The sequence below is a fragment of the Ovis aries genome, chromosome 2 (assembly GCF_016772045.2).
Source record: "Ovis aries strain OAR_USU_Benz2616 breed Rambouillet chromosome 2, ARS-UI_Ramb_v3.0, whole genome shotgun sequence".
Lineage (NCBI taxonomy): Eukaryota > Metazoa > Chordata > Mammalia > Artiodactyla > Bovidae > Ovis > Ovis aries.
In genome coordinates this window covers 7,416,888-7,441,947 of record NC_056055.1, presented here as the reverse complement: position 1 = coordinate 7,441,947, position 25,060 = coordinate 7,416,888, and the positions used below count along the sequence as shown (strand labels likewise).

The 25,060-nt window shown below is 50.1% G+C and overlaps 1 protein-coding gene across 1 annotated transcript in view; it reads left to right on the top strand.

Moving 5' to 3' along the window:
• The window catches only part of PAPPA (pappalysin 1), a 263,247-nt gene that overhangs the window by 150,883 nt on the left and 87,304 nt on the right, over positions 1-25,060 (top strand). The gene's annotated exons all lie outside the window — the stretch shown is intronic.

The following is a 25,060-nucleotide window of genomic DNA, read 5'->3' as shown; positions in this document are numbered from 1 at the left end:
GTTTGAATTCGTATCCATTGAGTCCATGATACTATCCAACCATCTCATCCTCTGTCATCCTCTGTCCCCTTCTCCTTTTGCCTTCAATCTCTCCCAGCATCAGGGTCTTTTCCAATGAGTCAGCTCACTGCATCACGTGGCCAAAGTGTTGGTGCTTCAACATCAGTCCTTCCAATGGAGATTCGGGGTTGGTTTCCTTTAGGAAGGACTGATTTGATCTCCTAGAAAGCTTTGACAAACCTGGACAGCACACGATAATCTCTAGGTCCATCCGTGTCGCAGCCAATAGCCAAAGGTCATTCTGAGGTCTCATGAGACTTGTTTGTCAGCAATTGAATTTGGAGTTTTTAAGGGCAAGAAACGTTAGCATAGCAGGGGTAATGACTGTCCTGTGTCTCCTACTAGAAGTCATATTTGGGGAAAGCACTCCATTTTGGATATACCACTGGCCGTCAATGGGATAAGAACGAATCCTCAGGGAGAGTCTCACTTTTGACAGAGGAGGGTGTCAAGTCACGTCCTCCTCTAGCACGCTCTCCTGAATATGGCATCTCCATCATGAATGCTCTGTGTGGCTGGGGACTAGCCTTCCCACTTCTCCGGGCCCCATTTTCCCCATCTTTAAATTAGAGAGTAGTTGAACTGGATGATCTCCAAGGACCTTCCCAACACTCAAAAGCTGTGACTCATTCCTCATTCCCGAATGCACTATTTATGTCCCAGGGTTCTTCCCCAAGGGACTATCAGCTTAGTTGAGGGAGCGAGAGCACTGGGGCCACCAGAGCTTCTGTGATTCTAGGGATGGCCCTGCTGTCCCCAGAGTCCCCTTTCCAATTATCCTGCTCAGTGTGCACCTGCCTTCTTCCGAGACTCCCGTTTCCCAGAGACACGCCCATGCTTCCTACTGCCCAGCCCCGCAGCCGTTTCAGAGGCTGGCCTCCCACCTGGCCTTGCAGGAGAGCCATTATTTCTCCCCATTCTTCTCCAACATTGCTTCTCTGACTCATGGTCAGTGGAGGGCTGGGGCGAGGGTGGAGGGGCCTGGTTTCTAGGTGAAAGAGACACGGGACCTTCTTCTGGGGCCCAGGGAGAATCACTGGAAGAGGGACAAAGAACCTAACCTCGCTTATAGTGTTTATTTGATCATTCGTTCACTTATCTGATTGTGTTTACCTGCATCAGATTCTTTGTGTAAGCGTTTGTCTCTGTTTCTGGGGAGGATGGAAAGAAATGTAAGCGAGGGATTCCGTAATGTCCTGTGCAGTGCTAGCCGGGTGCGTGAATGAATGAACCTGCCTACGCTCGTACTTGCTGGGTTCATGTTGGGTGACACCCATACTCTGAACTCTAATTACCTGTTTCCATGTCTGGCTTCCCCCTTAGGCTGCTAATTTTGTGAAAAGAGTTTTAAGGTTTTATTTACTTTGTTCCCCATCTTCAAGCACAGATGTAGATAAGATCAGGAGTTCGAGCGATGTGTGTTTAATTGATTGTAGATAAACACATACATCGATACCTTTCTCATAAGGAGTGCCCTGCTTTAGGCTGGCTAGTGATAGAGCCAGGCATTCCAGATGCAACACCGCCATCCAGTCTCTAGAAATGTTTTAAAAACATCGTTCAAACAAGGGTATTATTAACGCACTCAGAATCTCACGTGACCAAGTGTTGAGGTAACAGCTGTGCTTAAAAGCCACCAAAGGTTATTGCTACTAATGTGAGAAAAGGAGAGAAAGAATTTTCCAGTCTTAGCATTTGAAAAGAGACTTCACCCAGGCAATTATTCCAGTCTGGGAAGGGGGCGGTGGGGGGGGGGGGTGCTGTCAGGAATCATGGGTGATTATCTCTTCCTAAACAACAATCCAATTTAAAAAAATCATTATAAATACTCGCTCTTCGATCTACAAAGAGGAGATGAGGAAACAAAATCATCCTATTGAATTATTCATTGTAACCAATTTTATTTTAATGAAATCGACTAGGTTCCATTACTCTGGGCTTGGACATAATCTTTGTTACAAGGAGACTTCAGCTGTAACTAAATTTGCCATAATGAGATCAGCTCACTGGAGGATACAGGGTCAGGGGTGGGGAGGTGTGTGCCGCCTGGGTGCAGGGCCGGACAAGGGGTCTGGGGGCTGGCAGAACAAAAGTCCCCCCAGTTCCCTGTCTCAAAGCGAGTGCCTGGAAGCCATTCCCATACCAACCCCATCATGCACGGGCCAACATGTGCACGCACACAGACACGACACGCACAGCCTGCACGACTGAGTCAAGCCTCTTCCTGGAGTGTAGACACGGCTCCCTTCTGACAGCAGAGAAGAGGAGGACGTGTAACTGTGGCCGTCATCACCCTGCGCGGTGACTAGAGGAGGCTGGTGGTTAATTTTCACCCTGTCAGGGCCTCCAGGCAAGAGGTTGATGGCCTGAAAGAGGGAGTTGTGGGCTTCTTAGATGCACTGTGAGCACCTTCCCTTCCCTTAACCCAATTATACATTCCTCCTCCACTTTCCTCCTCCTCTCTCTCTCTCTGTCTCTTACACACACACAGACAGGCACGCACACGCAAGCATCCTACAGGAACAGGCCGGGCAGATGCAGGAGCCCAGGCCTTGCAGATGCAGCGATCCCGAAGCACAGGGAAGAGAGTGGGGAGGGAACCAGCTGTGTCGAGGTCCACCAGCCACGAATCTGGGCCCTCATACATGCTTCATAACCAACCCCCTCGCCATTCTTCAAGGGAAGAATTACTAATTACCTTGTAGAAACTGAGACGTGGAGTGGTTTCCGCAAGGTCGCACAGCCCGTGATGGGAAATTTAGGATGGAAAGTTTCTCCTGGAAGGCGACACTGGGAGTGTGGGAATGTGTGGTCTTGTTCAGGAGCTGGGAGTAGCCGGGTTCCTGAAAAATGTCACTGCGGATCAGGTGGAAAGAGCCATGGATGGATAGATCTTTCGTTGGTGGTACCATGCACATTCCATGAGGTGCTTGAGGAGGAACTAAAGAGCCCCTTGACAAGGGTAAAAGAGGAGAATGAAAAAGCTGGCTGAAAACTCAACATTCAAAAAGCTTAAGATCATAGCATCTGATCTCATTAATTCATGACAAATGGAAGGGTAAAGTGGAAGCAGTGACTGATTTTATTTTCTTGGGCTCCGAAAATCACTGCAGACAGTGACTTCAGCCATGAAATGAAAGATGCATGCTCCTTGGGAGGAAAGCTATGACAAACCTAGATAGCAGATTACAAAGCAGAGAAACCACTTTGCTGACAAAGGTCTGTCTAGTCAAAGCTATGGTTTTTCCAGTAGTTTTGTACGTATGTGAGAGTTGGACCATCAGGAAGGCTGAGCACCGAAGAATTGATGCTTTCAAACCATGGTGCTGGAGAAAACTCTTGAGAGTCTCTTGGTTGGCAGGGGAATCAAACCAGTCAATCCTGAAGGAAATCAACCCTGAGTATTCGTTGGAAGGACTGATGCTGAAGCTGAAGCTCCAATTCTTTGGCCGCCTGATGCGAAGAGCCGACTCATTAGAAAAGACCCTGATGCTGGGAAAGACTGAGGGCAGGAGGAGAAGGGGGCAATGGAGGATGAGATGGTTGGATGGCATCACCACCTCAATGGACATGAGTTTCAGCAAACTCCAGGAGGTTGTGAAGGACAGGGAAGCCTGGTATTCTACAGTCCATGGGGTCACAAAGAGTCAGACACAACTTAGCTGATGAACAACGACAGCAAAAATCTTCCAGGCACTGCTCACAGCTTGAGCTCAGGCTGCTCCCACTCTGTCTAGGCGTCCCTGTTGCTGGTACCCTGGTGTTCACTGGAACACTCTGTCCACTTGGAGAGCGATGAAATGACCACAGTGATGTCCGTTTCTTCTTTATAAGTCAGTATTGTCCTAGTCTCTGTATTTCCCCTGATGCTGCAAAAATGATAAATGCAGGTGTTTATTGGAGTTATGTCCCTGGTTCTGTGCTGGAGCCCATGGAAGAAACCAAAGAAGAAGGAGACCCAAACTTGACCTTATGAATGTGTAAGACCATAATGTGAGGATGCTCTCTAGAGGCATGGCCCTGTCGGAGTCAGCAGGCAGGCTGTCACTGTGGCTACTGCGGAGACCCCACCCTCTCTGTGCTAGATGAGTCTAGAAAATGATTAAAATTTTCATTTCCATTTTTGCGTGAACCCTCCACTTCTCAAAGTCCCCGGTCTTGCTTGTCCATCCCCCTCAAACAAGATGCCCAAATTTGGTTAGCACTGATGCTGGGAGGGATGGGGGCAGGAGGAGAAGGGGACGACAGAGGATGAGATGGCTGGATGGCATCACTGACTCGATGGACGTGAGTCTGAGTGAACTCCGGGAGTTGGTGATGGACAGGGAGGCCTGGCATGCTGCGATTCATGTTGTCGCAAAGAGTCGGACACGACTGAGCACTGAACTGAGCTGAACTGAAGTTCCTCCGCCTGAACATTGAGTCTTATATCCAAATGTTATCAGAAGCATCAAACCTCCCTGGCTGTGTGCATCAGGCTGAACATCCTATAATAAGAGACATTCTTGGGATGTTTTGGCCGTGCACCTTCCCGGCCCTGCTGGAATTCAAGAGGTCCCTGAGACAGAACAAAAATGGAACAGATTGAAAGTACAGAGTTATCTCTCTTCTGGGAAACTCAGCACAGCTTGGTTTAAGTGTTTGCAAAGATCCCGTCTTGTTCTCATTTGGTCTCCAGGTCTCACATTTCTCTGTGCTTTACACCACAGGCTGCCAAAGAGAGCTGCAGAGATTCCTTCATCCTGCCCCCCACCCCGCCCCCGACTGCATTTCTTCCCAAGCCAGGTTCCTCCTGTCCAAACAGTCCCCTTCCTCCTCCCGCACAGGAGGTGGTGGAGATGCAAAGGCTATCGGAATGCGCAGTGCTCTCCCAGGGATTATGGACCTGCAGTCAACCAACCAATTTATTTGGTTGATCCTTTGAGGGTAACATTTAAACTAAGCATTTCCAGGGCTGTAGTTTCAGAGCCAAAGTAAAGACAACCTTGCTTAGAACAAATGCTATCCGCAATGAGAAGGAGTGCCTGTGATGCAGTAAGCTGCCATCACAAGGCACTCAGGCTGAGCTGGTGGTCACACAGGAAGCCCTGGGCATCTCGCCTTTCTTTGTGACTGATTCTGACTTTGCATCCACTGACCCATGATTAGACATATCGATCCTTTGCCACCTCACTGAGAATCGCACTGTCCCTTGGCATATCCAGAACATGGTGTGCCTCTATTAAAATGCAAATCATAATTTGTCTTGATGGATTTGTTGACTTATGCATTTGACTAAATGGGCAAATGAAGGGGTCCTGCCCTGAGGAATGTAAGCAGGTAGAAAACACAGACATCCGTGGGGTCAAGTGGAAGTCGTGCAAAGGTGGCCCTGCCTGCATAGCTTTTCTTTTTATTTGGGAATTTTGAGCCAGTTATTCCTCCAGGAACCTCAGTTTTCTCTTCTGGAAAGAGAGAATGGTGGCATCGGTTTGGTGGGGATTAAGGGAGTGAATGCAGAGAAAAAGCTTAGCACTGTTTGTCATGGTGGTGGTTTTGTTCGTTTCCCATGTATCGGGTAGCGCGTGTTAATTCCGTCTTCGGTTCATGTCAGGCCTCCTCTCTGCACCCTCATTCTAGTGAGCCACACAGCACAGAAGCTTAGTCAGTGTTTGGTTGGGTGAATAAGCACCGTTGCATTAACAAATGTTTCCTGCACACTCGGGGCTAGAGCAGGCACTTTGCGAAACTCCGGAGAAGCGCTGGTCCTTTTGTAGCCCTCACAGTGCTCACTATTCCATGGGAGGGGTGTGTCCAGCTAGAAATAGCAGCCAAGACCCAAGAGTCTGAGATTCAGAGGGAGTTTCCCTGAGGAAGAAACCGCACTGCTATCAGCTTACTCAGCCAGCAGGGATGAAAGCCAGCATGTAGGGATGGAAAAGTCCTTTGCCCACTTTCAGAAGGTCCTGGACAAATTATAAAAATAATATTTTCCAAGTTCAGCTAGGCTCCGCATCAAATTCCTTGAATCCGACTTAAGCTACTGCAAAAGTAGGAATTGCTGCTCTCATCTGACAGATTGGGACAGTAAGGCTCTGAGAGCCGAGAGACTGACTAGTTTGGCGGGGTGCGCCCTTCTAAGAGACCGCGGCAGAACCAGGATTCAGGTCGCGGGGTTCGTCACAGGAGCCTGGGTGCAGGACAAGTCAGCTCATGCCCGCTTCCGTGGCTGACACAGGAGAACAGACGAGGAAGCCTGCCATTTGCGTGTTTTCTTGCCTAGCGCGCATTCTAGTTCCTCGAGGAAAGTGGGAACCCCCTCTCTAGGACCCCCAGTATGGGCCCACTATTTGTGCCATGCCACCAACATCTCTACCTAGGGGCAGTCATTCTTTCACGTTAAGTGTTGCCCGTTCTAGAAAGTCACTTAAAACACGTTTATGAAAATATGGGAGAAGCTCAGGAAATGTTTCAAGTTGCTGAACCCTGAGTGTAGATTTTTGGCTCCATGGCTAATTATTAATGGATTGTGGGAAAGAACATGAAGCAAAACACCAGCAGGACAATTGTAGATGGAAGGGGAAACTTGGCTGCGTTTGCGGGTTTGTCACGAAAGCCTGTGTTCTACCTGAGAAGCCTTGAGATGCTGGTAAGGGACTTGCAAGAGGTGCGCGCTCCCTGGTGCCACCGAGTTGTAGGCCCAGAATGCAGGGACCATTCATCTGCGTCTCCTGCGTCCTTGTGTCCAGAGGAAGGGAGCAGAAATCCACTGGGCTCTCTGACATAAGGACAAAAGATCTTTCCACTGGCACCCATGGTGCAGGGTAGGACGTGCTGGGACCGAGGAGTCAAGGGGAGGGTGGGTGAATATTTCCTCTGGGTGTGATTGCTGAGCTGTGACGGGAAGGATAATCTGGGGTAGTAGAGGGGTGTTGAAAGGAAGATCATGTCAGAGAGACAGAGAGACAGGGAGACAGGCATCCAAAAAAGGTCAATAAGAAATTCAGGGGGAAATGAAAAATGAGATCCAGGGGATGTCAAGAGAGATGGGCTATGAAAATGACGTGGCAGCCGCCTTCAGATGCTTGAAATTTAGACTTCACTGTTTATTTATGGGCTGCTCGAGGTCTCAGCTGTGGCCCCCAGGATGCTGGGTCATTATTGGGACGTGCAGGATCTTTAGTTGTGCACACAAACTCTTAGCGGCGTGGAAGACCTAGCTCCCTGGCCAGGGATTGAACTCAGGCCCCCTGCCATGGGCACGTGAAGTCTTAACCACTGGACAAGGGAAGTCCCTGCACTTTATCCCAAGTGCAGTGAGGAGCTTCTCTGAGGTTCTGAGCTGGGCACCAACAGATCAGATGCTTATTTGAGGATGAGGACTGACCTCTAGGAGCACCGCCTGAAAGACCGGTTTGAAGCACCTTATGAAACGCAAGTTTTGCTTCTCATCTCAGAATGAAGAGCTGCCTTCCGTGCGTGCGGGAGGCGGACGTCCTTGCCTGTGCCACGCTTTCTCCTGCTTCCTTCTCTCCTTGCACCAGCTACTGGTATTGCACTGAAACAGCCCCATGTGGACATTTTGCCTGGATGAGCCGTTCTCTGCTGATGCTCGTATTGGCAAAGGGCTGGGGAGGGGGGCAACTGTGGGCTCAGTACCCAGTGCTGAGGCCCCTGCTGAGACGTATCCCTTCACCAGTGTGGTCAGCTCGTCTCGCTGGTGAAATGGGACAGCATCCGCTGGTGGTGGGGGAAGCGGGAGGCCAAAGGGATGCGCCAAAATGTCAGAGAGGATTCCAAGCAGTTTTCCCAAGTACCCAAGGGATCTGCTTTCTTCTGGTGGTTTCTGAATAATTTCTCAAGAGCACATGTGTGAGTCATCTAAGGAGACAAAACAGCTAGTCCTATGGTCTGTTAGTTACAGTCTGTCCCGTTGGTGTGGGGCACCCCAAAATCCCTCCAGAAGACTAAAAGCCAGTTTCTGCATCAGAAAGGACCCCTTTGCCCTGGTGGTTATAACATCCTGGACTTGATATGGAAATGTGGATTGGGGGGGCGGACTTTAAATCTATCAAATTTTTCATGACCCCAGCGAAGGTCTCCACCAGACTCTCCTCCACCCCTCTTCTTTGCTCCCTTCTTAAGTCATTTGCTGTTTCAAGCTTTATTCAAACCAATAAATGCTAGACACTATGACTGTGCCTTCCCAACTTTGAGTGATGAGAGTTTTATAGAAAAAAAATGAGGTTTAGGATCAGCTCAACCTGGCTTCTGATTCTAGGGTCACCAATTACTGACTCTGTCTCTCCAAGCAAGCCAGTTCTCCTTGCCTCTGCCCCATCTGTAAAACAGGAGTGGCAGCATTCCTATGGCAGGCGTTGGTCAAGGATGAGACAGTGGGTCCACAGATGTAGGTTTCCTTCTGCTAGCAACTTAAACCTTTTTAAAGAAGTGCTTCTTTCTATCCATGGAGTTTTAGCAACTGAGGGATCCAATGAGGAAATATTGAGTTCTGTGTTGTTATTTTTAAAGAAACAGTCTTTAGGACTACAGAAATCTAAGCAGAGAGAGACTTTGAGAGTCTGTTGGTCTTATTTCACTTAAGATTTGGCTGTGATGAAATAACTTCCCTAAACCCCTCAATCCCTATCTGTTAGAAAGCAATTCTGATATTTGGATTTAAAACCCACTATAGTCTTATTGTGAACCTACTATGTTTCCATTCAGTTCAGTTCAGTCGTGTCCAACTCTTTGCGACCCCATGGACTGCAGCACACTAGGCTTCCCTGTCCGTCACCAACCCCCGGAGCTTGCTCAGACTCATGTCCGTGGAGTCGGTGATGCCATCCAACCATCCCATCCTCTGCTGTTCCCTTCTCCTCCCGCCTTCAATCTTTCACTGTGTCTAGAACATCCTTTTCGGCAGGGAGTCGAGGCTGAGAGGAAGTGTTCAACCACTACCCTCAAGTCATCTGTAGTGTCCTTGGAGGACAGGGCGCCCTGACACAGGTACTTCTAAGAAGGAAAGAAAAACTTGGGCAAACCACTGTGGTGTGCAGGCACGTGGAGTTATTCTTAGAGACACGTGCATTGACAGGGGAGGGTGTGCTGGCCTGCGCAGCAGACACGCACGGGTTACCAGGAAGGTGCTTCATGGAGCAGAGAAAGCTCTTGCTTGCCAGTCGACTCCTGTCTTGCAGCCCAAGAGCAAGCCAGGCTTTGTGGTTTGGGGCAGCTTCCACTGGTTCTCTGCAGAGAGCAGACACGGCCGGGCCAGTTCACACCACAGCCCCTCCTGCGAGATCCCTAGGCCTTTGTCTTTCTTGCATCTCTCAGCCCACTCCTCTCCCATCTTGTTGTCTGTATTCTCCGCGTCGTCCCTCCCTCCTCATCCCTTCAGGACCAGGCCCCTTCCCTCCTTCCTTGCCGTCTACTCAGGCTCCCGTAAGACCCAATTCCATCCTTGTCTTTCATTTTCTCTTCTTTTTATTTTTTTAAAATTATTGTTCTTTTAAGTGGGGGCACCGGTGTTTAGCCAGCGTCGTCTTTGCTGTATAATTTAGTTTCACGTCCTGTGCCCAAGAAACATGTCAAATATGTAAACAGCGTTCGCTCTCCGAGACCATAATACGCTTAGGAAGCAGCAGCCGGTTGAGCCTGCTGAGCCCGCGGCTTCGGCGGTATTGGAGTCTGCCCCCAAAACCACATGCTCGTTTCTCCAAGTCTGGAAGTAAACTTTCTCAAGCCAGGCCCGAAGGATGGGGTTCTGGGGAGAGCTGGATGTCGGTGGTGCACAGCATTTTGCTTCTAGGGGGTGTGTGTGTTCATTTGTTTGTTTTGTAGCCCCCAACTCTCCACCGCAACATCCTTACTTTTAAAAAGTAACCTAGGCAGTCTACAGAAGCCGCATGCTCTGTCTCTCAGTTGTGTCTGACTCTTTGCGACCCCATGGACTGTAGCCCGCAGGCTCCTCTGTCCATGAAATTTCTCAGGCAAGAATACTGGAGTGGATTAGTGGGTTGCCATTTCCTTCTCCAGGGCATCTTCCCAAAGCAGGGATCAAATGTCTCTTGTGTCTCCTGCACTGGCAGGATTCTTTCCCCCCCCCCGTGCCACCTGGGAAGCCCGTTATCTATAGAAGCAGACCAAAAAGAGCTTTCTACCCTCTTCACCACCCCAGACACAGATTTTTTAAAACTCACCTAATTCTTTGGCCAGATCCATGTGCCAGGATATATTTGTAGCATGTTCATTTTTGAGGGAGAAATGGACTCAGAGAGGCACATGACAGGTACCCATGCTGAGGGGCAAGCTTCTGTGCCAGGGTGGTCCAGCAAAGTCTTCCCTGGGGGGGCTCCTGCCCGCCCTGAGACCTTTTCCAAACTGGACCCATACATCCAGCTGGTGGAAGGGGATGCTTGCCTGAAGCCTGCATTTGTCTCCATCTTGGGAAAGAGACGTGAGTTTGGGAGAGATCTGGCCTGCTGGCAGGATACTGCTCTCAGGAACTGTGGCTACTGCCAGGGTGATGCCCAGGTCTGCAACACAGCTGCCTGGGGCAAGGGGTCTGGGAAGAGAAAAGTAATTCAGAGCCATGCAGGAAGGAGAGAAACTGACACACACTGGGGAGCTGTGGTCAGTTCATGTGCCGGGGAAGGCAGAACTGGGTCAGTGTAGAGAGCCGGCCTCCGGATCCGTTCTCTGATAGGACTTTTGGTGACAGTGGGGGTGCCTACTGCCCCTCCTGGCGCTACTGCCCCTTGCCACCTATTGTACTGAACCCTGGAGATGTGGCTCAGGGCACTAAGGAACTGAACTTCTGATGAATTTAAAATTAAATAGCCACAGGCAGACACTGAGCCCCCCTGCTGGAGCTGTTCTGGTCTAGCACGTCCTCGTGCGGCCACCTGTAGTGAGACCCAGGGCGACCATAGTCTCTTTCTGCCTCAGTCTCCTCATCTGTAAAACAGGGAGATGGACTGGCAGTTGCGAGTATTCTAGAAAACGGCACACAAAGAGCACGTGGAGCATTGCTTGGCATGTAATAACTGGGGTCTACACGGGTTCACTTTGGTGATGGCATTAAATCCTTATAATCTAGTAAGAACTGTGTTCTCATTTCACAGATGGGGAAGCAAAAGAACCCTTCCTCCAAATGGTGGAACAGGAGTGAGACCAATGCTTTCAGGCTCCACAGCCCACATGCTTTCCAGCAGACACGCTTCTCCCAAGAATTTTTTTTTTTTTTTAGAATAACCCTTCTTTTGTTCCTAAAGTGAAATATGACATACTTATCTCATCTTAAATCATTAAGCCTGCACGTATCTTTATTGGAGGATTTTTCCTTTTGTAGTACCTTTTCCATCATTCACAATAAATATTGGTCTCAGGGATCTCTCGCTTGTGAAAGATCTCTATTTATTTATATTTATGCACTGTGTTCCCCACGGCGTATAAAATCCGAGTCTTAGCACGTATGGCCTTCCACGGTCTGTTTGCCTCGGCTTTTCCTCACAGCCTGTTGTCTAACAGGTTTATTAGATAGGAACCTTCCAGACAGAATGGACCCATCTGCAATCCCCAGACAGACCTTGGAGTTTCCATTTCTTCTACATGGAAACACCATCCTTCATTCATCCACCTTTAAAAAAAATTCATGTATTTTTGGCTGTGCTGGGTCTTCATTGCTCTGCACAGGCTTTCTCTAGGTGAGCAGGGGCTACTCTTCATTGCGGTGTTCAGGCTGCCCATTGCAGTGTCTTCTCTGGTTGTGGAACATGGGCTCTAGAGAGGGCGGGCTTCAGTACTTGCAACGTGCAGGCTCGGTACTTACAGAACCCCAGCCCTGGGGCATGGGCTTCAGTAATTGTGGCTGGCAGTTGTGATTCACAGCACAGCTGCTCCACGGCATGTCGGATCTTCCTGGCCCAGGGGTGGAACCCGTGTCTCCCACATGGGCAGGTGATTCTCAACCTCTGGACCACCAGGGAAGTCCTCTCATTTAAAGCTTAACTATCTTTCAAGGTCTGCTTCAACCAGCTCCTCTTTCACGTGGCGTCTCTTGATCATCCCAGCCCGTGTGGAGCCCTCACTCTCTGATACCACATAGCACTTCTGGAACCATCCGTGGCCCGGCATAAGTGGCCTTTTATCAGCACTTTGCATCGGCCTTTGTCTATGACTTTCCATACCACATGTCCCATGAACTGCCGAGTATCTGGGCTCCATCTTACACCTTGAGGTACGCCAGGTCTAGAACAGAGTTTGCTACCTGAAAAGCCGAGTTGCACAGTGTTACAACACGTATGCAGCCGCCAACCCCTCTAAGAGATAGTGACTAACTTTCACTGGTTGCCGAGGACTAAGCTGAGACTCACGAAGGTTGCTTGACAATAAAAATGAGAGGACAGATGCAGAGGAATGACTAAATAATAATAAATGACAGTAATCACCAAGGACACAGTAGTAATAGCGATAGCTGGTGGTGATAGCAACATAAAAGGTCTGGCTTTCTGCCCGATTACTCCATGTCAGGACCTCTACCCAGAGTTTCACTCCGTTGTTAGCACATTTATACCCGCCAGCCGCTTTGGGAAGTAGGGACTAACTTTCACTGGTTTACAAAGGACTAAATTGGGACTTAACAAAGGTGAAGTATTAATAACTTACCCAAGTTTCTACAGTCAGCTAAGGGTGAGGCAGGGAAATCTGGAATTCATGCCCAGGACTGTCTTCTTCTAGAACCAGGAAAAAAGAAGTGTGAAGGGACAACAGAGGGGAATGTTAAGCGTGTTTCTGGCCTGCAGGGCTATGTGTCCGTACTTGCAAGGGATCTTTTAACCCTGGGACAACCCTCCAAAGTAGATCTCGTCATTTGATTTTTCAGTGGAGGAACTGAGGCATCTTAGAGCATTCAGTCATGATATCAGTGAGTTCTGGCCCACATCTCTCGGATGTGTGTGACTTCCACTGCTCATGGAAAGTTCAGGCAAGCGGCAGGTGTAGGATTGTTGAGAAAATCATATCGTGGATCCCAGATCGTGCTGGGATGGTTCCCATGGACCATGTCTCAAAACAGCTGCTTCAACACCCTGCTCTTCTGCAGATGTGTGCTGCCTCGTCCAAGGGCCCCCTGGGAGAGAGCACCACTGCAGATGGCCTCTTTCCCCCAGAGGGCTCTGCGGCTGGGGTGGTGGACATGGGCGTCAGCAGCGCCCATTGGACATTTGATGGGCAAAGCCCCCAATTTGCATGTCACTGTCCCTCCTGCTGAAACCTGGAGAGGAAGGCCAGAGAGAGATGCCACCCTCGTCCTTCAGAATGTGAGCCCTTCTTTGAGCCGGAAGGTCAACATATGCTGATAAAAGCATATGCCAGCCCTGTCCTTGGGTCGTTGCACACATCAGAGCATGGCATCCTTCAGAGCCTCTTCCTTGGAGAAATCGAGCTGGAGCAGCCCTGCCAAGAGGACTGCTGCTCTTCAAAAGCAAAGAGGAGAGGCACGCACGCGGCGCTTTCCAGAGCTTTCTCCCAGGGTGATCAGAGGGGATCAGAAAACCCTGAGGTTTGTGGTGAAGGGCAGAACCCAAGACAAGGTGCTCTGAGTGGCCTGGGCACCAGTTGGGCCTCCCTGCAGGCAGTGGCCTGGGCACCGAGCAGGGGCTCCCTGCAGGCAGTGGCCTGGGCACTGAGCGGGGCCTCCCTGCAGGCAGTGGCCTGGGCACCGAGCAGGGGCTCCCTGCAGGCAGTGGCCTGGGCACTGAGCGGGGCCTCCCTGCAGGCAGTGGCCTGAGCACCAGTGGGGCTCCCTGCAGGCAGTGGCCTGGGCACCAGCGGGGCTCCCTGCAGGCAGTGGCCTGAGCACCAGTGGGGCTCCCTGCAGGCAGTGGCCTGAGCACCGAGCGGGGCTCCCTGCAGGCAGTGGCCTGAGCACCAGCGGGGCTCCCTGCAGGCAGTGTGACTCGTCCGTCATCCTGGTCACAGCTTGGGGCACACACATTTTATTAGGAAAGGAGGAGACGGCAAAGAAGGGGCAGGGAGAAAACAACACAAAGACAACCTGGAAACTCCTAGTTTTATGAACTTGAGAAAGTCTTGTTCTTTTAACGCACAGCTGTTTTTAAGTGAAAAATCACTCCCTTGACCTTTCTCGAATAGGCCAGTGTGGTCAAGACTGCCATTAACCACTGCTCAACTATGCTTGACCAAGGGTTTCAGTGACCGGGCACCGAGTTTGGACACGGTCACCATTTCCCTGATTAACCCATGCACATCTCAGGGATCCCAGAGTAGGCGAAGGAGCAGTCTGGAGGCTTCCTCGGACAGCCTGCGTGAGTCCGAGTGGCTCTGAGCTGTGCTTTGCTCCTCAGTTGGCCGTGTCTTCCAGTTCCACCCCGAGCCTGTAGACAGGGCATTTCAGAGTAAAGCTCACTGGATCTGTGTTCTCCGTCTTTGGTGTCTGATTTTCTGACACAGGCATTTGGGGGTACTGGATTTAGAGCAGACGGTATTGCTTGGCCCTGTTACTAGAATGACAGTACCCTGGTATTCTGGTCTTGAACTGGAAGTGTTTCCATACTCAAAGTCCTGTTTTAAAACTGACGGTGCCCCCAAACTCTGAAATACATGTTGGATTCATATTGCTTCAGGATTCATATTGGAGACTGGTGATGCCTCTGAATTTTCACCTCACGCTGCCAGTATCTCTGGGTTTCAATCCAGATTTGAGTGCAAATTCTAGTTGAAGATAACAGCACCATCTTGGTCTCTTCCAGAGTCTAGGCTGCTTGTATTCTGACCTAGAATTCATGAAATGTCATTCATTGCTTTCAGTACAATTTTTTTTTAAAGAGATTTGGAAACACATAAAGTTAGCAATGTGACTTTTAAAAAGAATACGAATGTCCTCAGAATTGTGTTTGCAGCAAAATTCTACATCTCGAACTTTATCCTTCATGCTTCTGCTATTGACATCATCTGGGAAACTGGGTTTGTCATGGCTCAGCTGTGGCCCAGTTTTTCTCCTTCTCTCGCTTTTTTTCCTCCAGCCCTTGCTCTCCAGCCTCTTGATATTAAGATTCGTCATTTCAGGCCTGATGCTTGGGCACAGATTGTTTGGGAACTTCTTTTTTCCCAGTTCCTCTCGGCCTGCACAAACCTTGAGCAAAGAGCCCACCACGTTGTTGGATGGGTGCTTGCTGGCATCATCATTTAGCCCCCGCCCCCGCCTCCACTTGGGTCTGGGACCTCTTTTGGGGAAGGGATTTTATCTTTATGGCCTTTTTTCCCCTTCTCTGGGATCCATTTTCCTTAGATATCATGAGATAAAGAACCTAACTCGTAATAAGTGTCATGTCAGTGTATATTGAATGAGTGTATGAGTGAGTGAATGAGAGAGAAATATAAGAAGTATGTGAGCTTTGGCCAGAGCAAAATTTGAGTGTTCCAAAAGAAGACTGAGATCTCTGGAAGCACCCCCAAGCCCCCTTCCCTCACCCCTAAACAGTTTTAAGAAGGTCCTGCAACCCACTCTTCTAACCCTGTCAGCATCTTAACTGCCGGAGGAGACACATGTACTGTGAAGTCACCCACGGACCATCTGGCTGGGGATCCCGTGTCCCTCCTCGGCTTCGGGAGATTACGTAAACTGGACAGCAGCCTCCAGATGTTAGCAGTTTCTGCTCATTTTTTTCCCCTCCCTCTTCAACAACAATAATAATAATTAAAACAAACATGGGCCTCATCCCCTACCCACACCCCTGAAATTACAAACAGGTGGGTCCAGATGCCCTCCCCATCCCAAGGCATAGTGTCTGAGCTGAGTCCCGAGCCTTGGGGAGACCTGTCCTGCCCCAAGCCAGCCAGCCAGGCCAGCTGCCCTGTGACTCCGGCCCCAGGCCCCAGAGCAGGCCCATGGCCATGTCATGAGAAGGGCCTCTGCTGGACTTTCCCTCTCTCTGGCTCCCACCCCCGAAGCCTTGGCCTCCAACTTAAATGGATGTATTTTGGAGGACTAGGTGGCTTAAGAGATTAGTAATGAGATCCCAAGTCTTTCAGTGCCGGGTCAGGAGTTCAGAGGCGGGCCTGGGTGACTGGTGAATGGCGTAATTACGGAGCCGAGAGCGGGCCTGCGGAGGGCCCCTGTGAAATGAGCCCGGCCCAGCCTCTAAAGGGACAAGTTGTCAGCTGCACAAAAGCCGACCGCCACATCCGACACTAATCACTCTCCCTTGTTAGAGGATTTACTAGCTGGAGGAGCCCGAGCCCCCTGCCCAGCGCCTCCTCGAAACGGGTGGGTGGGTTCCGGTGCTGAGCACGCCCAAGGCCCAGCTCTGCTGTCTGGGAGATGGGAGATGGTGCTGACCCCGAGGGTCAGCGTGGTGAGAACCCCCATGTCGTACAAAGTCGGTGGCTGACCTGTGTCCTTTTGTTAACTAGCACTCCCACCGCCACGGTGATTATTTCTTCCTCCTCCTTGGCCTCAGTTTTCCCACCTGAAAATGTGTAATAGGACTCTTCCTTTCGCAGTGAGACGAGGATGGAGTTGATGGCGGTGAGAGCAGGTGAGTGCTCACCATCACTGCCGTCATCGTCGCTTCTCTGCGAATCACCATTTACCCTAGGTGGGTCCCGGTTTCCTCATCTGTGTCAAAGGAGGCAGACTTGAAGTACCACCAGTGGGAATCAGACCTGGACTTCACAGTCCTGATTAATGTGGCTTAAGGATGCCGTTGGTCCCCTTTGAAACTCAGGCTCCCTACCTGGAGAGCAGATGAGGATGGCAATTCCTGCCTTACTCAGGAAGGAGAGGATCTGTGCTTGGGACATAGTTGCTGGTTGAGGTGTTGGCAAAAAAAGTGTGTTTTGTCTTTGCCATTGATCATGGACACCTTCTGAGGCCCCTTGCATAAACACTTCCTTTAGAAGAAGGTTGGGGCATCCAATTTCTGTCCCTTAGAAGTCCTGAGTGTCTGTCTGTCTGTAAAATTAGGCCATTGAGTGAGTGGTTCCCAAGAATCAATTCTGTGACTCTGAACCATTTCCTTTCTAAGAAAGTTGGTTTCCTCACCTGTGAAAATGTCAGGATGCTGTGTGACACTGGTGTTTTAAGTGACGTCTTTGCACTTGAGAGCCTAGGCGTCTTTTCTAGGACCATTTGATCAGACCGGGGGCTTGTGCCCCAAACCATAGCATTCCAGACACATGTGGGAGGGGTGGGCCAGGAGGATATTAGACCCCTAAGGAGTGTGAAATGCCTAATGTGTTAGGGACAGACTCTGGGGGGCAACAAGGTACTAGCCACCCTGGAGCTGAGCCCCAAGGCTGGAGGGCATCTGATGCCAGGTTACCTTATCTGCGAGGGTCTCCTGGGTGGGGAGGCCCTGAGGTCTGCCGAGTGGAGGAGGTAACTCTACACCCCAGGCACCCTCCCTATACACAGGAAATGCTTCTTTGCTCGATTGTCCACGACAAATAATAAATCCTGAAATTGAAAGAAAGGCAATCCAGCCTTCCCACTCCCCTTTCAGTCTTTTTAAGGCAGGTTTCAAGGGGGGACGCTGTTCTGAGGGCTGGCGCGGGGGGGTGGGGGGCAGTGAGCACTGTTTCTGGTGATCAGGAAAGAAAGCCTGGCTTCCCCCCCTTTCTGTCTCTCTGTCTCTGTCTCTCTCTCCCTAGTTGTAGTAGTAGTTTAGTCGCTCAGTCGTGTCCGACTCTTTGTGACCGCCTGAACTCTTTCACTAGTAAGTGTGTAAAATGGAGACTGGAGGAGGAAATTTAAAACGTGTTAACGGAAGTCGGGTGAGGGGATTGAAATTGTGTGTGTGTGTGTATCGTGTAATGTTAACCACGGTGATGGATACCTTTTAAGATATTTTGTGCGTCATACTCAGAGGGTCAGTTTGGAGGAAGGAGCACAGGAAGACAATCAGGAGGGGCAGAACAGTGAGTGGGGAACCGGACCCAGGCGGGAGAGGACCACCGCGTTCCGCAGCCAGTGAACGCCGACCTGAGCCTGAGTCGGCACCTCTGGTCTCCATGCCACCTTCATGGAGACCAGGCATGCGGAGCTCATGTTAGACGCCTGATACGTATTAAGGACCAATAACATCCCTGTGACTGGTGTCAGTTCATTCTTTATTCAACTAGCTTAGTGCTTACTTTAGGCTTTCCCCTGGTAGCAAATCTGCCTGCAGTGCAGGAGACTCGGGTTCAATCCCTGAGACAGAATGATCCCCTAGAGAAGGGCATGGCCACCCACTCCAGGATCCTTGCCTGGAAAATCCCGTGGACAGAGGAGCCTGGCAAGCTACAGTCCGCAGGGTCGCAAGAGTCGGATACATCTCAGCGACTAAACCGCCTGTGCTTACTATTAAAGAGGTAGCAAGTAAGGCCTCATGCTTGCCCTCAGTGAGCGAACAGCCAAGTGCAGGGGCTGCAGATAGGCCCACCTCCTGGGCCAGTCCTGAGCCAGGGCGAGTCTGCAGTCAGGGAGGCAGCAGGCCTGGGCTAAGGATGGCTGTCCTGGGCAGGAGGTGGGGGAGCGGCCGCCCTGACCCCACATGTGGGCCTCGAGTGCTCTGCTGGGCTCAAGGGCCGTTGCGCCTCCTTGGGGTGTCTCAGGTTCTCACAGGGTGGCTTTAGGGAGTAAGGGAAGCAGTGGAATCAACCAGGCTCTGGAGTGCATTATGCTAATGAGAGAGACGGCTGTGAGTACCATTTCTTTTGTCATCGGCCTGCTCACAGGACGTCAGTGCTGGGTGAGCCTGGGTGGTAGCCGGATGCGGCTGCCAGACGTACTGGTGCTCCTGAACGGATGCTGGGTCTCTGGTGTCTTCCTGCATCCAGGGGTCATCATCACTTCCCAGCGCTGGTTGAGGCCCCCAGAGACCCGGGCTTCTGGGTCAGATGTTGTCAGCTCTGAACCGCATGTGCGGCCTTGCAAAAGCCGCATCATCTCAACAAAGGCCATGTTCAAGGAGCCCTGCCCAGTGACCTGTACTGCACACCAATGAAAAGGAGAGATCAATTAGGCGTGGGCAGTGTCCTCGAAGCTCATGCGTGGGGACAGATGGGCGAGAAACCACAGCACAGCGTGTTACACAAAGGCTGTGACGAAGTGTCCTCGGCTCGTCCAGCCACAGGATGAGGAGAGAACGGACGTTGAGTCAGACCGCTTGGCTTTGACCTCTACGTCCCAGGGGAGCAGCCAGTGCCTTCCAAACCTCAGAGCCCTTATCTCTCCAGGAGGGACACACACACACACAAAACGGTCATTCCTCAGCGTTATTGTGAGGGTCAGAGGAGGTAATACATGGGGCAGCATCAGTCCTGGGGGGCCATCCTTAAGAGCCAGTCCCCTGTCTCTCCCCAACAGGAGCTCTGAGGAGGGAGCAGCATGTTCTCAAAGGAACAGCCAAGCCAGCTTTATAGAGGCAGCTTTATTTCACATTGACGAGTCTGTGTCCGCTCTCCCAAGGCCCGTTACAGCCTGCAGTCTTCAGAGCAAGGACCCCTGCCCGCCTCTGCAGCCTTGCAGTTCTTGGGGAAATGGCTTGGCTTGGGGCCTGTAAACCTGAGGTTAACATGTGGCCTGAGTAGAAATATTCTGAACCTCTGCCTGGGGAGTGTGTATGTGTGTGTGTGTGTGTGTGTGTGTGTGTGTGCGCGCGCGCACAAGTGCTTGTTGTACACACACTTCTGTGCTTACACGCAGTTATTGTCAGCATGCTCCCCTCCCCCTCCCTATTCCTTTTCCTCTCTTTTTCCATGAGGCCCTTTCCCAGGTCCCTTTGGACTGAAAGAGGAAATTGGAGAAGATGGGCTCGAGGTTTGACGAGCACTTCCTCCATCCTGTGATTGACAAAAGGGCATGTAAATCTGTAAAAGTGAAATTCAGGAGAAACCTCCTGGCATCTCCCTTGTGTGGGAAAATGCCAGAACGCCCACTCCCCCTCCTCTCTCTCCATCCCTGCCTTTGTGTACATCGTGTGTGGGTGGAAGATAAACTGGATTTAAAAAACCCTTTGAAAGCAAGACATCGTTAACTCCTCTAATTGGAAGCAGTCTTCTGCGAGGGAGGAGGTCTGGAGGCGGGTGCTGGGTGTTGGGGCTGGCAGTGCCTGGTGTGGGTGAAAGTCCCCAGGCCCTAGGGCCACGGAGGCCTCGCTTCTGTCGGCTGAGAGCCAGCCCGGAGGACCACTGTAGCACTGTCCTGCTCCCCACTGGGCTCTGTCCCCCACCTGTCCGTCAGGTGTGATGGCTGGGGTCAGATCTCTGAGGACTTTCCCAACTCAAACACCCGACGATCTCAAAGCTCTGGGAGAAGAACTTCCGGCTCTTTTGCAGCACACACAAAAAGAAAAGAACAAGAAAACAGAAAACACGTTGCTGGAATGACTGCAGTAAAATTTTAGGTTACTTCTGCAGTTGCCTTAGAAATGCTGGCTGTGATAGGAGTTAGCTTTTGGCCTCAGGGTATCAGAGACACGGGATCCCTGAGCCAACTCAGACCTACAGGAGCGTCAGATTTCACTGCAGAATCGATACTTTGGCTGGAAGGAACTGGACATCAAAAGGTGGCAGAGTGTCAGAACAGAAAAGCCCTTTGGGGTTCCATGTTACTCCATCCCTCTACGAGCCGGAACTATGAATGTCAGAGAAAGTTGGCAACTGAGTTGGTTCTAGGAGGCAGGTCCCGGAGCCTGGCAGCGTGGGGCTCCTTGAACCACACAGCTCCATCCCAGAACAGGCCTGGAAGGTCCTGCTTTTGTCTGCTGAACCATTCAGCAGACCAGGAGAAACAACCAGTAAAAAACCCCAAGCCCTTTATCTATAACAGCCCTGAGCCATATGCAGACAAGCTCTCTTCAAATTATATCTACGGTTAAGAGTCGGGGCTGAGTTTGCGCCTAGATTTGAGTTTTGGTTCTACTAACTAGTTGTGTGACCTTCAGTGAACTTTGCTGTTGTTCAGTCGCTAAATTGTGTCCGACTCTTTGCGACCCCATGGACTGCAGCACGCCAGGCTTCCCTGTCCCTTGCTAGCCCAGAGTTTGCCCAAGTTCATGTCAGTGAATTACTGGGCTTCAATTTCCTTATAGATTAAAGGGGTATAATAATAGCACCTATCTTACCTAGCCATCATTGAAGACTGCATGCTTTCATACGTATAGAGTCCTGAAAGCAGTGCCCAGCAGACAGCGGGCATTCCACATACCCTGCTGGCATAATTGGTATTCACTGGGCACCTCTTGTGTCCTGTCTGCTGGGCAATTTGCTGGGATTTATTTGAGGGTAAATGAAACATAGTTCTCACCTTGGAAGCCTTCAGAGTTTAAAGGGATAAGACTGAGCTCTAAACAACTATAATCCAACCTGACAAGTGATGTAACGGAGGCATATATAAAGAACTATATGGACACATAAGAGGGAGCAATTAATTCTGCCTGGGGGGTGAGCAAAGGCTTTCAGAGGAGGGGTGATATTTGAGACTGGCTTTGAAGTATGTGTCGTGTTTCACGAAATGGGCCATCATTGAGTGCCATGGAGGGAGGTGGGGGTGGGGCGGGGGAAGGGAACTGGGCACAAGCCTCTCGACGGTGGAGTCTGTGGCACGCGGGAGGAAGGGTGGTCCAGTGGGAAGGGGGCACCCACGTGCGCCTGCGTGGATGGAGCGCAGCTGGCTCTGCACCTGGGGATGAGCCCAAACCAGCTCCCAAGGCCCTTGTAAGCTGCATCTAGGGAAGTTTCCATCCTGTGGTCCAGGGGCAGCCACGGATGGGGTGAGAACTAGCAGGGCGGTATGATGCATTCTCCATTGTGAAAGCGAATTATGGGAACCTCCAGAGCAGGGACGGAGCAGTGGTGGTGAATCTGCCTACCGGTGAAGGAGGCGCGGGTTTGACCCCTGGGTTGGGATGATCCCCTGGAGTAGAAAAGGACAACCCACTCCAGTTTTCTTGCCTAGAGAATCCCATGGACAGAGGAGTCTGGTAGGCTACAGTCCATAGGGTTGCAAAGAGCAGGACAAGACAGTGCGCACACACACACAGGAGCAGGGAGAGGATAGGCGTGACTGGAGGTGAGGAGAGTGGTCCTCAGTATCTACTTCTCCATCAGAGGAAGCAGAGGTTTTAATCAAAACAGCAATTGAGCTGCCATGTGACTGAGTCCAGAATCCTGCTGTTATGCACAATTGGACGTGTGAGCTTGAAAGAGTCATTGAAAGCTTCCGGGCCCCCTTGCCTCATCAGAAAAATGGGATAATTCCAGCCTCCCTGAATAAGTGAGAGGATTAAATGATGCTGTGCCCATGAGACCTTGGGGGATAGTATTTCTGTGGGTGTTCTTAAGCTGCTGGGGCACCACTGCACTTCACAGATGGAGAGACAGGCTGGGAGAGATGTCCAGCCGATCAGTGGCAGACAGAACTGGCCCACGTCCCCTGTGTCTCTTGGTTTCTGTTTTTAAAGTGAACATAGATATCTCTGAAGATGACAGAGAGTCTGAGGCAGTGTGCTAAAGATGAGACTTTCCCCTTCAAGGTCAAGGGGAAAGGGGGTTGTTCACCCCCTTGGTTCCTGCACTAAGATGAGGTTGAAAGGCAGTGAGTTGCCCAGCTTCCATCAGAGACATAGAGCTGAGCTTCCTGCAGAAGCAAGTGACATGGACACCGGGATGGCTGCTATGCATCCTTGGGGAAGGGGAGAAATCTCACCAGGGATGGTTCTGCGTAAGGGAGCGGGGCTTCAGCGAGTATAGAACACGGGAGAGGACAGGCATCGGTTCTGGGGCCAGAAAGGCATTGTTGTCATATCAGGTTTGCCACTTACTTGCTGTGATGTATTGTGCAAGACACCTGCCCTCCCTCGACCACTGGAAAAGAAATGCTCCCAGTTGATAACCTACTTAAGTCCCGCTAATTCTAAAGCTCTAACATGTGGAAGCTTATGAGTGTTGCTGCTTAGAGAAAAGAGTAGAAAAAAGCACAGCTAGACATCTTCCCCTAGCTGTTGGGAAGAATCTCCCCAGAGGTAAGCTGGGCTGTTTATGAATGGAAGAGAGTCCCCCATCTGTGAAGCAATCAAGAAGATGCTGGGTAAGATGATACCACCGTTATGGCAGAAAGTGAAGAGGAACTAAAAAGCCTCTTGATGAAAGTGAAAGAGGAGAGTGAAAAAGTTGGCTTAAAGCTCAACAATCAGAAAACGAAGATCATGGCATCCAGTCCCATCACTTCATGGGAAATAGATGGGAAACAGTGGAAACAGTGTCAGACTTTATTTTTTTGAGCTCCAAAATCACTGCAGATGGTGACTGCAGCCATGAAATTAAAAGACACTTACTCCTTGGAAGAAAAGTTATGACCAACCTAGATAGTATATTCAAAAGCAGAGACATTACTTTGCCGACTAAGGTCCGTCTAGTCAAGGCTATGGTTTTTCCAGTGGTCATGTATGGATGTGAGGGTTGGACTGTGAAGAAGGCTGAGCGCCGAAGAATTGATGCGTTTGAACTGTGGTGTTGGAGAAGACTCTTGAGAGTCCCTTGGACTGCAAGGAGATCCAACCAGTCCATTCTGAAGGAGATCAGCCCTGGGATTTCTTTGGAAGGAATGATGCTAAAGCTTAAGTTCCAGTACTTTGGCCACCTGATGCGAAGAGTTGACTCATTGGAAAAGACCCTGATGCTGGGAGGGATTGGGGGCAGGAGGAGAAGAGGACGACCGAGGATGAGATGGCTGGATGGCATCACAGACTCGATGGACGTGAGTCTGAGTGAACTCTGGGAGATGGTGATGGACAGGGAGGCCTGGCATGTTGTGATTCATGGGGTCGCAAAGAGTTGGACATGACTGAGCAACTGAACTGAACTGAACTGAACTGAACTGAATTCCTTCTCTTACCCTGAAAAGACTTAAGCCACATCTGCTCTTTGCATAACATCATTACATGAATTTCTCTTCCCCCACTTCACTGGATCATATATTTCTTACTGTATTCAGTCATTTATTAATTGATTGATTGATTGATTCAATCACTTATTTATTCAGTCACTTAACCATTTGTTAATTATTCATTCATTCTGTGAATATCAATGTCAATCATTCAAAATAATATCTGTTTTATTTCCGTTTATTGTGATGAGAACACTTAAAAAGAAATCTACCCTCTTAAGTTTTTATGGGCACAATAGAAAATAATATTGACTATGTTGCTGTGGTTTAGTCTCTAATTGTGTCCGACTCTTTATGACCTCGTGGACTGTAGCCCACCGGGCTCCTCTGTCCACGGGATTTCCCAGGCAAGAATACTGGAGTGGGTTGCCATTTCCTTCTCCAGGGGATCTTCCTGACTCAGGGATTACACCCACATCTCTTGCAAGTCTCCTGCAATGCGTGTGAATTCTTTACCACTGAGCTACCTAGGAAGCCCCATTATTGATTATAAGTATAGTGTTATACAGTAGATCTATTAAAATTTTAATCAACTTGCTTAACTGAGACGTCATTGTTGATTTATACGTTGATTTATAAACTTATAGCAACCCCTTTGTCCCTTTCCTTGCTGCCCCTGGCAGCTCCCATTCCACTCTTCAATTCTGTGGGTTGAGCTATGTTGGATACCTCATGTAAATGGAATCGTGCAGTAACTGTCTCTTAGTGACTACCTAGGTGCACTTAGAATAACCTTGAGGTTCCTCTGTGTAGCCGAATGTGGCAGTATTTCCTTCTCTTTTCAGGGTTAATGCTGTTCTATTGTGTGTACCCACCGCATTTAGTTTATCCATTTATCTGTTGATGACATTTAGGTTGTTCTCACCTCTTGGCTGTTGCAAATAATGCTGCATGAACATGGGCGTAAACAATGCAGCAAGATCACTGTCAACTAGAGGAGACCCTCTCCTCTTCTCTCCAGAAGAGCCTAGAGACTGCGATGCTTCTAGAGCCTCCATGATGTATCCCACAAACCAGTGAGTGATGTGAAGGAAGGGAGGAGAGTTTGTTCATACCAGTAGGACA